At 33.3% G+C, this 13,798-nt stretch overlaps 1 protein-coding gene and 1 long non-coding RNA gene across 12 annotated transcripts in view; one reads left to right on the top strand and one right to left on the bottom strand.

Annotated features, from left to right (window-relative positions):
• pax7b (paired box 7b) overlaps nucleotides 1-13,798 on the bottom strand; it is a 90,685-nt gene that overhangs the window by 51,434 nt on the left and 25,453 nt on the right.
• The window catches only part of LOC141380486 (uncharacterized), a 79,614-nt gene that overhangs the window by 50,770 nt on the left and 15,046 nt on the right, over nucleotides 1-13,798 (top strand). For 2 of the 7 annotated variants that reach the window (XR_012398477.1, XR_012398475.1), the window contains exons 3-6: nucleotides 3,840-4,354; nucleotides 6,687-6,817; nucleotides 7,675-7,791; nucleotides 8,062-8,117. This is a non-coding gene — a long non-coding RNA (uncharacterized lncRNA). Of the gene's footprint in view, nucleotides 1-3,839; nucleotides 4,355-6,686; nucleotides 6,818-6,938; nucleotides 7,069-7,674; nucleotides 7,792-8,061; nucleotides 8,118-8,602; nucleotides 8,682-13,798 lie in introns of all 7 variants that reach the window. The other 5 variants (XR_012398479.1, XR_012398481.1, XR_012398480.1 and 2 more) reach the window with 5 other exon arrangements.

Raw genomic sequence — 13,798 nt, 5'->3', positions numbered from 1 at the left:
CCACGATGGTGAAGTGCAAACGTTTCTATTTTAGAAGCTTTTCTATTTCTGCAACGATATTTGAATACCATTTTACCTGACATTTATTGCTAAACTGAAAGCGGCAGCAGTTTATCTCCAATCTTGAAGATAAGTCAACTAGCAAACATACAGATTAAACATGAAAGTTAGACCAACAAAATTAGTCGCTCTGTCAAAGCTGTGTACTTTTAATAAGGATAATGTGCAAAGTAACTATTTACTATATACTACATGATGAATGATGACAAAATTGAGATTCAAAATGATCTACCTTTGTCCCATTCTTTAGTCGCATGAAGACCGTTTCCACATATGACAGGGAAGATCTTACAGCCCATTTTTATCATTTCATTTGAGTTGATTCTTTATTTATTTCCAGTTGGGCTGGCACTGGGCTGATCCTTGAAAATCCCTTCAGCAGCATTGGGGGCCAAGCTCGACAGACACTGGCCTTAATCCAGGCCATGACTTCCCGCTAAATTGAAGCAATTCTACATTAGTGATGGTTGAACCCTGGCTTCTTATTGGCTAAGGCTGGTGTGGGCTTCCAAGAGTGGCCCCTCTGAATAGAGTTGATTATAGAGGAGCCGAGTGGCCTGTGCTCTGCCTTTACTTATATTATAGAAGCTTTTTTAAAAATAATTGTGACTCAAGATCTAAATCTATCTAAATCTACATTTTTTTCTGCCATTGATCGTTCCTTGAAAAACATTTTTAACATTACATTGCACAGAAGGTTCTTCACAGTGAAAAAACAAATGGTTCTCTTAAGAACTGTTCATTGAAAGTTTCTTTGTGGACTCAAAAATGGTTCTTTCATAGCATGAATGCAAAAAAAGACCCATTTGTTTAATATAAAGAATTAAAAATATATAAAGAATTTGTATATAAAGAATATTTTAATATTAAAAAAACATTATTTTCATCTTAAAAGTTATTCATGTAACAATTGATAAAAAAAGTTAATGATTTGTTTATCAGCATTAATTTTTTGTTTATTTATTTTTGCCCAAAGGACTTCTTAAAAGACCCGTTTTTTTTTTTTTTTTTTTTTTTTTTTTTTTTGTGAGAAGAACATTTGAATAATCTATTTAAGTATTCTTTGAATGTTAAATGTTCTTCTTGGAACCATCTAAAGCAAAAAAAAAAAAAAAAAATTAATAAAAAAAATGGACATCACAACTACAATATAACCAAATTAAATTGAGTCCAGAAATCTGTGTTTAACAGTCAGTTTCAAAGCATATTTTTACTAGGGTCACTGGAAGACCAAGTACAGTAAGAACTGGTTTTTCAGGCCAGGTGAAACACAAGAGGGGTTTAAGAGGTAATTTAATGACTGTAAAACTGACTGAAAATCTGTTGAGTCCCGTTCCACACCATAGGGGACAGCAATGAGGCAAGCTTGAGATATATATAAACTCCAAACATTCTGCTTTTTTTTCTCCTATATTAGCTCACCTGCTTCTGGATTTTACATTTGTACTTTTGCATGTAAAATATCATCTACTTCGTCACTGTCATCTGCCATTGGTTAGGTCACAAAAGGGGAAACACATGAATGAATATATTTGCATCCCTCTGTATTTGTTTGTCGGACAGAAAGTCCCAAAAATAGCCTCCAAGCAAAAGCACAACAATGAAAGAGCCATCAAAGTGGCTTCGACTCCAGGCCAGCTCTGTCTTTTAATTAAACAAGGAATTATGGGATTACAGGAAGGTTCTCATTACAGGCCACTTGAGGAGTCCTCTAGAAGATGTCTTTTTGTCTCCCAGAGCTCACACTCAGGAATTCTCGACGGATTACACATGGCCGTAGGACATGAGGCCGCATTAATTAAATCAACTCCTTTGCCTTTTCTTTTAAGATTCATTTTGCCAGAATTCTCCCCTTATCCCAACACTCGGCTAAAAACATACTCAAGTGTACATATATATATTGGAACTCATGTTCTTTAAATCCCTTTGTTGGTTTTTGAGAAATTGTGACAAAGTGATTTGCTTTTGACTCACCATGACGAGCACTTGAGGCCAGAGCAGTGATCTATACTGATCGTTTTTCCAAAAGGTGGACACCACTTTCACTCAAGACACTACATGGAATTTATTTGTTTTGTCCGACAAGCTGCTAGATCTTCAAGAGACAGTTCGCCCCAAAAATGAAAATTCTCTCATCATTTATTCACCCTCATGTCGCTTCAAACTTGTATGAGTTTTTGCCTGGGGAATGTAGAAGTAGAAAAGTTTCTGTCCAAAGAAAAGGACATTAAAACAGTAAAAGTACATACTGCTCATTATAGGGATGCTCTGATCCAGGTTTTTGCAGCCGATATCGAGTATCAATTTCTTGTCATGGTGATCAACCGATACAGAGTACCAAATGCTTTAAGCTTTATAATGCATAAAGCGCATTTTTCCTCCAAGTATGATACTTAAGTGGAGATTATGCCTTACCTAAGAGAATAAATTAAAGATTTTGCATATAAATTCCTTTAACACGTGCGTAAATGGTTATAACCATTTAGTGTGGACATGTCATGGTCAGAAGCAGCTTTACAGAAAATAATTGATAAAACAGATTCAGAAAATTGATAAGAAAATGACAAACAAAGCAATTTGGAAATGCTGCAAATGATGGAAGAAGAATTTTAATGCATATCTGATGCATAAGAAGTTAAAATACACACCTATTAAAAACACATTACTTCTTTGCTAAAAGGAAATAGGTCTATAAACTACTATTTATTAAAATAAGTTATATTATTAAATATTTAAGTTGAAAATATTTTTTTATTTTATTTATTTTTTATTTCTAGCCAATCTTATGTGTACAAAGATTTCAGTTCTTATAAATCATCTGTAAACTCGAAAACAAACAATTGCAATCAGTTCATAAGATTGGCCAGATTAGCGATGAAATGTGATGATCATGAAATGTGATTATCGGCCGATACTGATCTCTGACCGGTCGATTGGAGCATCCGTAGCTCATTGGAATTCATCCTGTGTAATTTTACTTTTTTCTGAGTTCATCTTACATCTTATCATACATTTTAACCAAGATATACAGAAGACACCCACAAAAATATTATTCACTATAATAGACCATCTGATGAAATATTAAAAGACTATATTATAGGATCAGAATGCAGCCCTATAATATGAATAATCTCCCATTTTTAAACACTTGTACATCATAAAAATATATTTTCCCTTTTATTTGTCCATAAAAGTTAATTCCGTTTTTAAGCTGAAAATGTAATTACAGTTTAATAAAATGACTTTTATTTCAATTTTATTTTTCTTAGTAGTTAGTAATCGTTTTATGATATTATTATTAATATATATATACTGTATATGTTTTTTTCTTTCATTTTGTTTATTTTTTATTTAGTCAAACTACCTCTCAAAAGTTTGGGTTTAGTAATTTTCTTTTCTAAAATTATTCTTTTTATTTAGCAAGAATGCATTAGTTTTTCTAATGTCTTTTTCTAATGTTTCTTTTTCAGATAAATGCTGTTCATTTGAAAGTATCCTTAAAAAGATGTATTACAGTTTACTTTTCAACATTTATAATAACAAATCTTTCCTGAGGAGAAAATCAACATAAAAGAATGATCATGTGAAACTGCAGCAATAACGCTGAAAATCCAGCTTTGCATCAAGAATAAACAGAAAAGTTCTTTTAAAATTGTATTTACAGTTTATTACTGCTTTACTGAATACAAATGCAGCCTTGAAGATGTTTTTTTGAAAACATAAAGAAGTGACCCCAAAGTTAATCAACTTCTCAACTTCTTGTTTTTACCTTCAAACAGATGAAAACACAAAATCAAAGCGACAAATCTAAAAAAAAAAAAAAAGCACAAGTTGAGAGGCTACAAGCTGGATGCATTTTTTCCTGCATGTCTGATGAGTATGTATTCTGCCACATTCTATTCTGTCCTCGTCACAACAATTACAATGTCATTTAGCTGCCATAACAGAAAACCCACAAGCTGCTCCTCAGCCAGCCCTGCAGAGCCTGATAAAACCAGAATAAGTTTGACAGCACTCTCCTGCTAAAGGTCAGCGTCTCTCGCTCTCCTACTCGCTGTATAATGAGCCCAGGATTATGGAAATGAAACAGACGCTGATGCAGATACGCGTCTAAACCTGGACCTCATCTTTGTCTCTACGAGATCCCACGATTGACATGCTGGGTCCCATCACACGAACGCCACCGTGGCAAGTACCCAGATCTGTCGAATGTGCTGCAGCATAAATATAAGCAAGGATGACACATTTTGTCTGAGATGGCCTGGAGCAGACAGCAGCGAGAGCTTTTATAAAGGTAAAAAACATGAAGATAAATTTTAAAAAAGAGGGTTTTTCAAAATAAAAACAGCTCCTTGCCAAACCACTAATCAGAAAATATCCGCAACATTCGAGTTACAATAAGACGACCTTCTTAAGTCTATTAAAAAAGTTGAAGTAGGTTTATCATAATATGTGGGCTTAATTAAAAAATAATTATTTCTTTATTCATGCTGTCTTCCAGGGTTCGAGGTATTGTTCAGTTCTATATGTTTCAAGCAAAATGATGCAAAAAAACTCACTATGAACCGAACAAGATAATCTGACAGCAAATGAATGATGTCTTCTTTCAAATAAGCTCTGACAAGTGCCCAAATCCTATTATTTTCCAAACTTAAAAATTGTCTCTTCGCATCCCATCAGTTATTAAGAGTGAACATGGCCCATGGGATCAACCTGATTTGTAGCACTTACACATCAAAGACAGTTAATCATAGGAGAATTGGCCTAATATATCTTGAATACGAATTCGATTAAAAGCCCTTAACTAGAGGAGTCGTTGTAACTTTCAAATAGGGCTGCGTGATATGGCCAAAAATAATGATCAGGATAGAACTTGTCAAATGTCCATTTCTTTTCAACTTAAATGCAAACTATTGCTCCTGAATGAAAGTTGTTGAAGGCAGACAGTTAATTGTAACCCGTTGTTTCATGCAGGTTAAGGTTTGATAAGGTACAACTTATAAAGATAAACTTATAAAACCTTTACTGCGCAAAATTTAAGTCTCTTGAGAGCCTTTTTACTCATCACAATATCTTAGAGAAATTAACTTGGGTCATATTAAATCATGAAAAATGGGTTTTGATGATGTTCAGTACAATAACATCTGGAAACATTTAAATATTCAAATTATTATGTAAATGCATCTACATAGCAACTTGTTACCAAATTAAACAATGTTGTTTCTATGATAAACTTTTTGATAAACAATGGCCTGAGTACAATAACTATAAATACAAATGAAGAGTTCAGATGCAAAATGCCATAAAGTTTTCTTCTGAAATGTGCATTTTTAAAGAAAAAAAAGTTATTTTCATGGTCTTTAAAGTGAAATAACTCAACATAAACAAACGGGTCTGAGAAAAATGTTCATTTTCGTGGAAATTTCAGATGACACTTAGAAGTTTTTGCATCTGAACGCTTCAAATGTTGTAATTTATTTATAAAATTAATTATATTCCATGAATACATCAACATTAATAATATAATAGAATGCATAAACAATTGAAGACAAAATTAATGTCCCCTCTGTGAAATGTAAATTATTTTTTAAATAAGTACTGTCTAATAAAAAGAAAGTTTTTTCCACACATTTTTTAACATGCTTGTATAACTAATTTCTAAGAAATAATATATTTTGTCTTTGCCATGATTACAGTACATAATATTGTATCAGTTACTTGCAAGATACTGACATTCTGGTTCGCATATTCGAACTCGCATATTTAGCTAATTAAACTTATAGCAATTATATACTGCTACTGTGCTACTATCTCAAGATCTAAAGTGCTTCTTTTATTTTCACTTGTAAGTTGTTTTAGATAAAAATTTGTAAATGTAATGTAAATGTATTCAGCTTGAAATGCATTTAAAGGCTTAACTAGGTTGATTATGTTACCTACGCAAGTTGGGTTAATTATGAAAGATATTGGCCAACAGCAGTTTGTTCTGTCGACAATTGGGGAAAAAATGGGGGCTAATAATATTGATGTTTAGCAGATTTTACTTTTTTTCCCAGTCGAACTAAACTTTGTCAAACATCACTTGTGAAATATTTGAAAATAATTAATTTTACAGGAGGGAAAATAATGTTCTCAACTGTATTTCTCCAAACCCTGCCACAAAACTGTGTTGTAGTTTCTGGGACTAAAATAAATCTATGGTAAATCCAACAACTTTGTTCATTAATAAATTGTTAATGGCACAGTGTTTCTCCTGTTTGCTGGTCCTATTGAACACTGTTTCTTAAAAACATAAAATTATTGAGACATTCCAGTTGATCCATAAATTGATGTGCTTCTTTTTGGGAGCTTTTTAGATCAATTTAAGGCCGATCCACATGCAAACAAACCTTAACATACACAGTGCTGCTGTTTGGTATGAATTATGCAAACAGATATATTGCACAAAATAAATTGCACAAATTGAGCAGTGCTGCTTAGTTCTGATTTTAAACATCAACATTACATCCAACATTTATTAAAAATTTGTTGATTTTTATGAAGAGAAAAATGATAGTGGTCTGCTTTTCAACTAATACAGTAGATGTGCTTCATGCAGTCAACCTGACTGAGCTTTTTGTTGACAGCTGGGTCTAAAACTCTTTGAGAAAGAGGCCGGACAGTGATTAAACGTTCTGGGTGAGGAGTGACTAAGGCCAAAGAGGAGTCATGACCACCCAACATAAGCCTTTAGACCGCTTCCATCAGCCATGAGCCTGTGAGCAGATGGGATATTCATCATTACGGCCACACTCAGACCTCTTTCACTTCTCTGTTGTCTTTTTATTTTCATTCTCTCTCTCTCTCTCTCTCTCTCTCCATCTAACCTTTCCTGCCAGGGTCTCGGTGTAAAGGGCCTGGGGTAAAGTGCTCGTCCACAGCTGCACATTCCTCTAAGCTTAGCATGGTAGCAAACATTTACACATTTGTCTTCATCAGAGCTGGCTCTCAAAACAACATTATACTCAGGTATTCACAGAAGCGCACAACTGGCTTCCTTGTTTCCGGCACATATGCTAATCATCTGCTAGAGTCCGACTGGATATTTCAATGTTACAGATTTAAATTCATATGTGGATCCATTTAGACCATCCTTTAAGCTGTCAATATGTTAACAGTGATCTAAACATGTTTCAATTTAGCCAAGTGGATAAAAAAACTATATTAAAATACTTTCCAGGCCATTTATTCTTACTGTTCCTAGCAGGTGGAATGATTTTCACAAACCCATCTGTAATGCTTCATGAGAAACCTTCCACAAGCACTTACTTAATATTGCATACTTCTACTGCATACTACATAAATAAACATCCTTACACTTTCCCTAAATCTTTCCTGTTGCAATAAGCATTTGCTTGTCCTCATTTCTAAGTTGCTTTAGATAAAAATATAGATTATCATATTATATATAGATTATTGTTTTATATATTTTGAATTCATTTACACTTGATTCCTTTTTTTTGAAGAAAATATGTATTTGCCAATCATGCAACAAGACAGTTTTAATTTTGGTAAAAAAAAAAAAAAAAAATGGGGTTGAACTGTTTGTTGACCTTTTTTTTTTCTTTTCAAAAGCTAAGAAGAGACAAAGATACCACTAGGCATGGGATGATAACCATTTCCAAGATATACCACAGTTTGGAAAAGTTCAAGTTTACAACTGCCAACATTTTCTGTTGTACCGTTCCTAAGGTATGTGTAAGTTTTTTTTTTTTTACGTTTTCTTAGGACAATAGTATCTCCAACAGAAAAGATATCCAAAGATGCCATTTTAAATTCTGAAGTAATCTGTGTTTTTAAAATTAATGAAGAGAGCAGAAGTAAATGATTCATTTGAATTACTTAGCCTGACATGTTTACTGTTCCAAAATATGTTAAAAGTCTTCCAAATTAAAATATATTGTGTTTAAAGGGGGGAAAGTTGTTGTCTTTTAAAAAAAATTTATATATTTTTATCCACAGAATCATATACCGGCCCATGCCTAGACAACACTACATTTATATTGGAGATACTAACAGTGAGTCTATCAACATGCAATATCATTGATGTATTAAGATGTAGTCAATAAGATTACAACTAAGCCAACTTTTTGTTATAATCTGCTGGACCACTGCATTGCGCTGTGCATTCATTAGATGAGTAGATCAAAGTGCACATATTCATAGTTTTTAGTTATATAACTGGTGCAACAGATCTGTCAAGTTTCTGTTTGTTTCAAGCCATAGAAAACAAAAAGAAAATGTTGTGCTTATTTTTGTTGACAGAATTATAACCACAAAAAGGAATGTTTGGTAAGGTTAGATGTTCGATGCTGCATAACGTCAGTAATCACAAATATTCATCCATCACAACAGTTTCGGCAAAATAATTCAATTTCCCTTTTTTAATGTTGCTTTTGGTACACTACAAGTAATATCGTCAATGCAGATTCAAGGTGGTTTTAGTATGACAAAGTTTTGATTATGGCATAATTTTGGTTGTTGTGGTTAACATTCATTTTAGTTCATTACTAGGAGGGCTGCCGTGTTGTATACATTACTAGCCCAGGTCCCCAACAATCAACAGCAATCAACAAATTCAAGTAAGATTTGACTTTTATAAACATGAGCAGCTCATGATAAAAGTGTTTTCAGTCTTTTACAAGCTCATGTCTCAGTTTGTCATTCATAATAATCAAAAACTGTTGATGTTTTCAACTAAAGGGGTGGTTTCTTTCTTGTGTTGAACAAAAATCAAGTTATTCTAAAGAATGTTGGGGATTAAATACTATGGACGTCAATGGCTTTTTTTCCCCATCATTCTCCAGAATATCTGTCTCTGTGTTCAATAGAAGAAAGAAACGCAAACAAGTGGAGTAAGTAAATGATTGCAAAGTGTTTAATTTGGGGTGAACTATCGTTTTTATAGTTTATAAGTCAAAATGAAAGATATAAAGCTGTAATACACCAAAACAAGCCCCAAAATGTTACACCCAAAGCCATCCCATGCCAAAACACTCATTTCTCATTTGCTTTCTATTCCGCATTTATCAATTTCTTTCCACGGAATAAAAGAACTCCATTGAAGGAGATAAAAAAGGGAGGGAAAGTGGTGTAATTTTGGCTCCCACAACAAACAATTAGCCCTCCTTTCTTTTTCATAGCATTGAAAAACATTGGAGAGAAAGAGAGGGAAGATGTGAAGGAGAGAGGTGATGGGTGATGCTCTTTTATAGGTCTTGTCATGTGCATGAAGGCTCAGTGGGCTTTTTGTCCGCCGGTCCTATGTGAGAGTGTGCTCACCTTAAACAACAGAGAGACTCGGGGGCCTCCGTGGCCTTTCAGACCCAATAGAAGACGCACCTTAGGGGGCCATTTAAGCCTGAAAAGAGGCCTGACAACCCTGCGCAGCACTGTGGGGCATCAATAAATGCTGACATATTGACTCTCTGTGCCCAAGCGCCACTGGAAAATGCTGCCTGAATATGAATCCATTTAAGGGCAGGGAAAGGGGGCCGTCAGTGCAAAGAGAGGGAGAGTCTTGTGTCTCTTGGCTTTCGAATGCTCTGGAATGTGAAGTTTTGACAATGAAAATAGAAGTATTGACAGATTAGCGAAAGAACAGTCAAGATAAGACCTACTTTAGCCATCGTATTTTGCTGAAGTTATCAGATCTGAGCAGAAGGTGAAGATCACATCTGTTCTGCTGCATTATCTGAATTTCGCTGCACCGCTATTTAAGAATAACTCAGAAAATGGTTCGTAAAATATCTTTAGGCAGAAATTCCGTTTTTAGATATATGCAGCGCAGTCGATTTGGAGGGAAGTGCTGACTTAACTTGGGCAATGGAAATCAGAGAGAGCTCTAATTCGCTTTTCTTGCTGTAAAAGACTGAAAGGCAGGTGTCCATTTACTGCCACTCTCATTCTTTCTTGTTTAATATTGCGATTTCATTTCCTGGGATCGAGAGTTTGCTAATTGAGGTCAAAGGCAATCAGCTCCGTGGAACTTAATCAAATATCTAAAAGGTGAGAAAGACGGAAAAATTGGCCATTTAAACTAGAAAGCCTATAGCTTATTAAACTATAATGTGTGTGTCAGAAGGAACCAAAAAAGATCATATTTCATTCTTCAGCTAATTTTAGTTAGTATACCCCACATAATCTATATTATTATCAGCAGAAAATTAATTTATACATCATCATGTGGATTCAAATTGAAAACATCGGTGTTGAATTTACTTTGAAATAAGTTTAGTTTAGATTAGGCAAGTGAATATTACAAATAATTACAAAAAGGGCAAATAAAAATTACATCACAATGGACATTAATAGACATTGAAAATAGCAAAAAGTTAAAAATTTTAAATGTATTATGTTGTTTTTCACACAGTAAAACACTTTTTTTTAAACAAGTTTAATTTAAATAAATTAAATAAATTTTAGAGTCATTTAACTGCCCCTGCTTAATATAAAGCTGTTGCAAAAAATATATATATATTCTTCATTTCTAGATTTTCTGGATCTATGGTTTGAGTAAAATTTGTTCAATCTGTAAAGTCTGAAAACGTTTAAAATTTACATTTTGCAATTTTCATTTCTCTCTCTTTTTTTTTTTTTTTGGAACATGAATTCAATAAATACTAAATTCTGAACTGAAGTTCTGCATTTGTTGCAAGAACTGCAAGTTCTGAAGTTCAACACTGGCATTGTGTTGGCATCTTTTTTTATGCCAAAAATGCTAAAATTAAGATTCATGATCAGTAGTTTACAGAAAATGTTTACTACATTACATAAATTGCATACATTGCAAAAATAATGTCATGAATTCAGAGCTGAAATCATAAATCTGAAAAAAAAAAATTATTTATTAAGTAGTCTCTAATCTTTTTTCATAGACACAGACAGTATATAAACCAAAAACAAGGGGGCCTCAGATAAAAGTTTTGTTGCATTACTGCAATAAAGTAAATTTGCAGAAAACTTTATGCCTCTCCATGTGAGGTCTTCACTGTAAATACCGCGGGTAAAACTGCAGCTGAACTTAATTCCATCCTCACAAAGATGTTTGTGTTATCATGGCTTTATGTCTTAGCAAACTACCATTTATTAAATGCAAAGCCTTTATCCGCTTTTCCCACAGCGGTGGCGTGTGTCTCTTCTTGAGATAAAACAGTTGCGTAAACAAAAAAATGCTGAATGTCAATTTTACCACTGACTTAGCTTATGGGAAATAAATCTTTTTATATCAATGCGAGCTTTAAGTGGACAGCCTAGGGCTTAAATACAAATGCCAAAAGTGAAAATAAATAACAATAAAAGGCATAATCGCCTTTTCAAAAGAAAAGCAGATAAATAATCAGAGATGAAGAAAAGTGATTTGAAATGCACGCATATAGTGCTTCTTAAAGAAGAGTTAAGCTTTTGTTTGAGTGCTCTGTCAAAACGGAAACCCTATAACATAAATTATGCCAACCCAGCAATGGGAGCCATAATAGTTCAATGCTGCAGCCCGAGCAGTTGTTTTAAAATGACAAATCGCATATCAGCAAATACAAAAAAACACACACACACTAAAAACTTGCTTTGTATACTGCAGGGTGGGAGAAAAAAAGTCAACGTGGAAAGACTAGCCTGAAGAGAAAGTGACAATAGCTGCATAAATAAGCCCATTAGTTAAAAATGTAGGACAAGTGCCCTGTTTGAAGCCAGCATGGGGAGCGGGACAGACTCCCTCACAGCTGCCTGCCCCTCTGCAGCTCTCACACTGCCCTGCACATTCACCATTGAAGTTGGTGGAGAAAATCTGAGCAAATTTCTGATTTGCAACACTCTAGGAACATGTTTATTGTCTTTGTGCGAGTGCAAAACACACATATAAATAAAGCTAATGAAGAATCGCGGGGTGAGGCCGCTAAAGAGCAGAAAATGGGAAATTTTATGGCAATAAGTAGCGTGGGATGATGGTGATTTTTAAGCCATTGGACCATGTTGTACACCACTAATCATAGAACTGAGCCAGTGTAGTTAATTACTGTTACCTTTTTTAGGGGCCGTGCTACTTTAGTCATAAAAACTGGCCAGAATTTTAAGTTTCTTTTTTTATGTGTGTGCTTTTTACATGATACAAAAAAATCATGGTTTTATCAAGGTTTAATTTTAACTTTGACCATAAAAAAAAGAGGATTCAAGAACTTTTGCACTATACTATACTGATTTTTTATTTTCTGTCAAACTTAGAGAAACATTCTGTGAACAGTCATATTCCAACTTAAGTGACTACAATTCTAACAACTTCTCATGTTTCTGGCAGTAATGAACGGAAACCTTGTATGTTCAAAGCTGCTATCTTAAAGAAGCACAGCTACACTGTGAAACATGCTGGGTTCAACACAGTCGATTTGTGTTGGGACAACATGAAAGAATTAAGTTTATTAGTGCTTACAAATTTAAGTGGATTAAACATTTAAAGTGGTCACAAACAGTTTGAACAAACAGCAAACATCAATTGTCTATTGGCAAAAAAGATAAATTATTATGAATTAGTACAATGTCAGTTATATAAAACAAAAACTTTTTCACCTTTGGACAAAATATGTTTTATTCTGAGAAACATTTTAAATATCTTGAAACAGTAAACATGTCAGGCCAAATAATTAATATTAATTATAAACTTCAAGTGTCTTGTTTGTATCATTACAATTTAAAATGGCATATTTGGATATCTTTTCTGATACTGAGATACTGTCCTAAACAACAATAAAAAAAGAGAAAAAAAACGTAAATTAAAAAATTTTACACATACCCGAACGGTACAGCAGAAAATTGTGGTTTTAAAACCTTGACTTTTCCAACCTGTGATATACCTTGAAAATGGTTATCATCCCATGCCTACTAAAAATCTGTTACTTTTGTTGTTTTGCCAAAACTTTTTCTAAAGAAAGCCAGATGCTAAACATAATCATTACTGTGTGGTCATTAAAACTTGAGTAAGATTGTAAATATTCTTTCTTTTCAACATTTTTCTTTTAGTAAAGTTGCTTCGAAATGATAATTATTGTGAAAATCCCTGTACAAGTAAACTTAAATTGATTCATTCCAATTAGCCACTAAATATTGGATTTTATATATTTTAACAGTATTTAAATATTTAAACATTAAATTGGAAAACAAATACTTAAACATTTTTGGAGCAATATAGCACTGATTTATGTTGAAAATCAAATGATCAAAATATGGAGATAATTTGACTTCGAACAATAAGATGTATTAACAACAATGAAAATTCAGAAAATTACATTTTAATTGTGGTTTTATTTGACACATCCAGTAGCTTAGGGCAGAAACTACTGGAGCTATAGTGTCATGTTTACTCAGCTAAAATGCTAATATTTTAATGATGTGTGAGCATTATGTATGTCTTGAGAGTCAACTGTCATTTACTGCAGGATGAAGCATATTGTACTCTAAAAAACTAATTTTTAACTCAGATTTGGGAAAAAATATTGACAACTAAAGCATTGTGTTAAAAAAAAATAATTGAAACAATAACCCAATTTAACCCAACATTTCTTACAAGTTATGAAGATGAAATTTCTTTTTTACTTTTTATGTTAAAATTTTAACTCTGTGTACTAAGTGACTTTTGTTGACATTTTTAGAAGTTTGAAATTTTTTAACCGTATTATGAGAAATAATATACAGTATACAGCACAGAAAT

Source organism: Danio rerio, chromosome 23 (assembly GCF_049306965.1).
Source record: "Danio rerio strain Tuebingen ecotype United States chromosome 23, GRCz12tu, whole genome shotgun sequence".
NCBI classification, from domain to species: Eukaryota; Metazoa; Chordata; class Actinopteri; order Cypriniformes; family Danionidae; genus Danio; species Danio rerio.
This window is presented reverse-complemented; position numbering and strand designations above follow the sequence as displayed.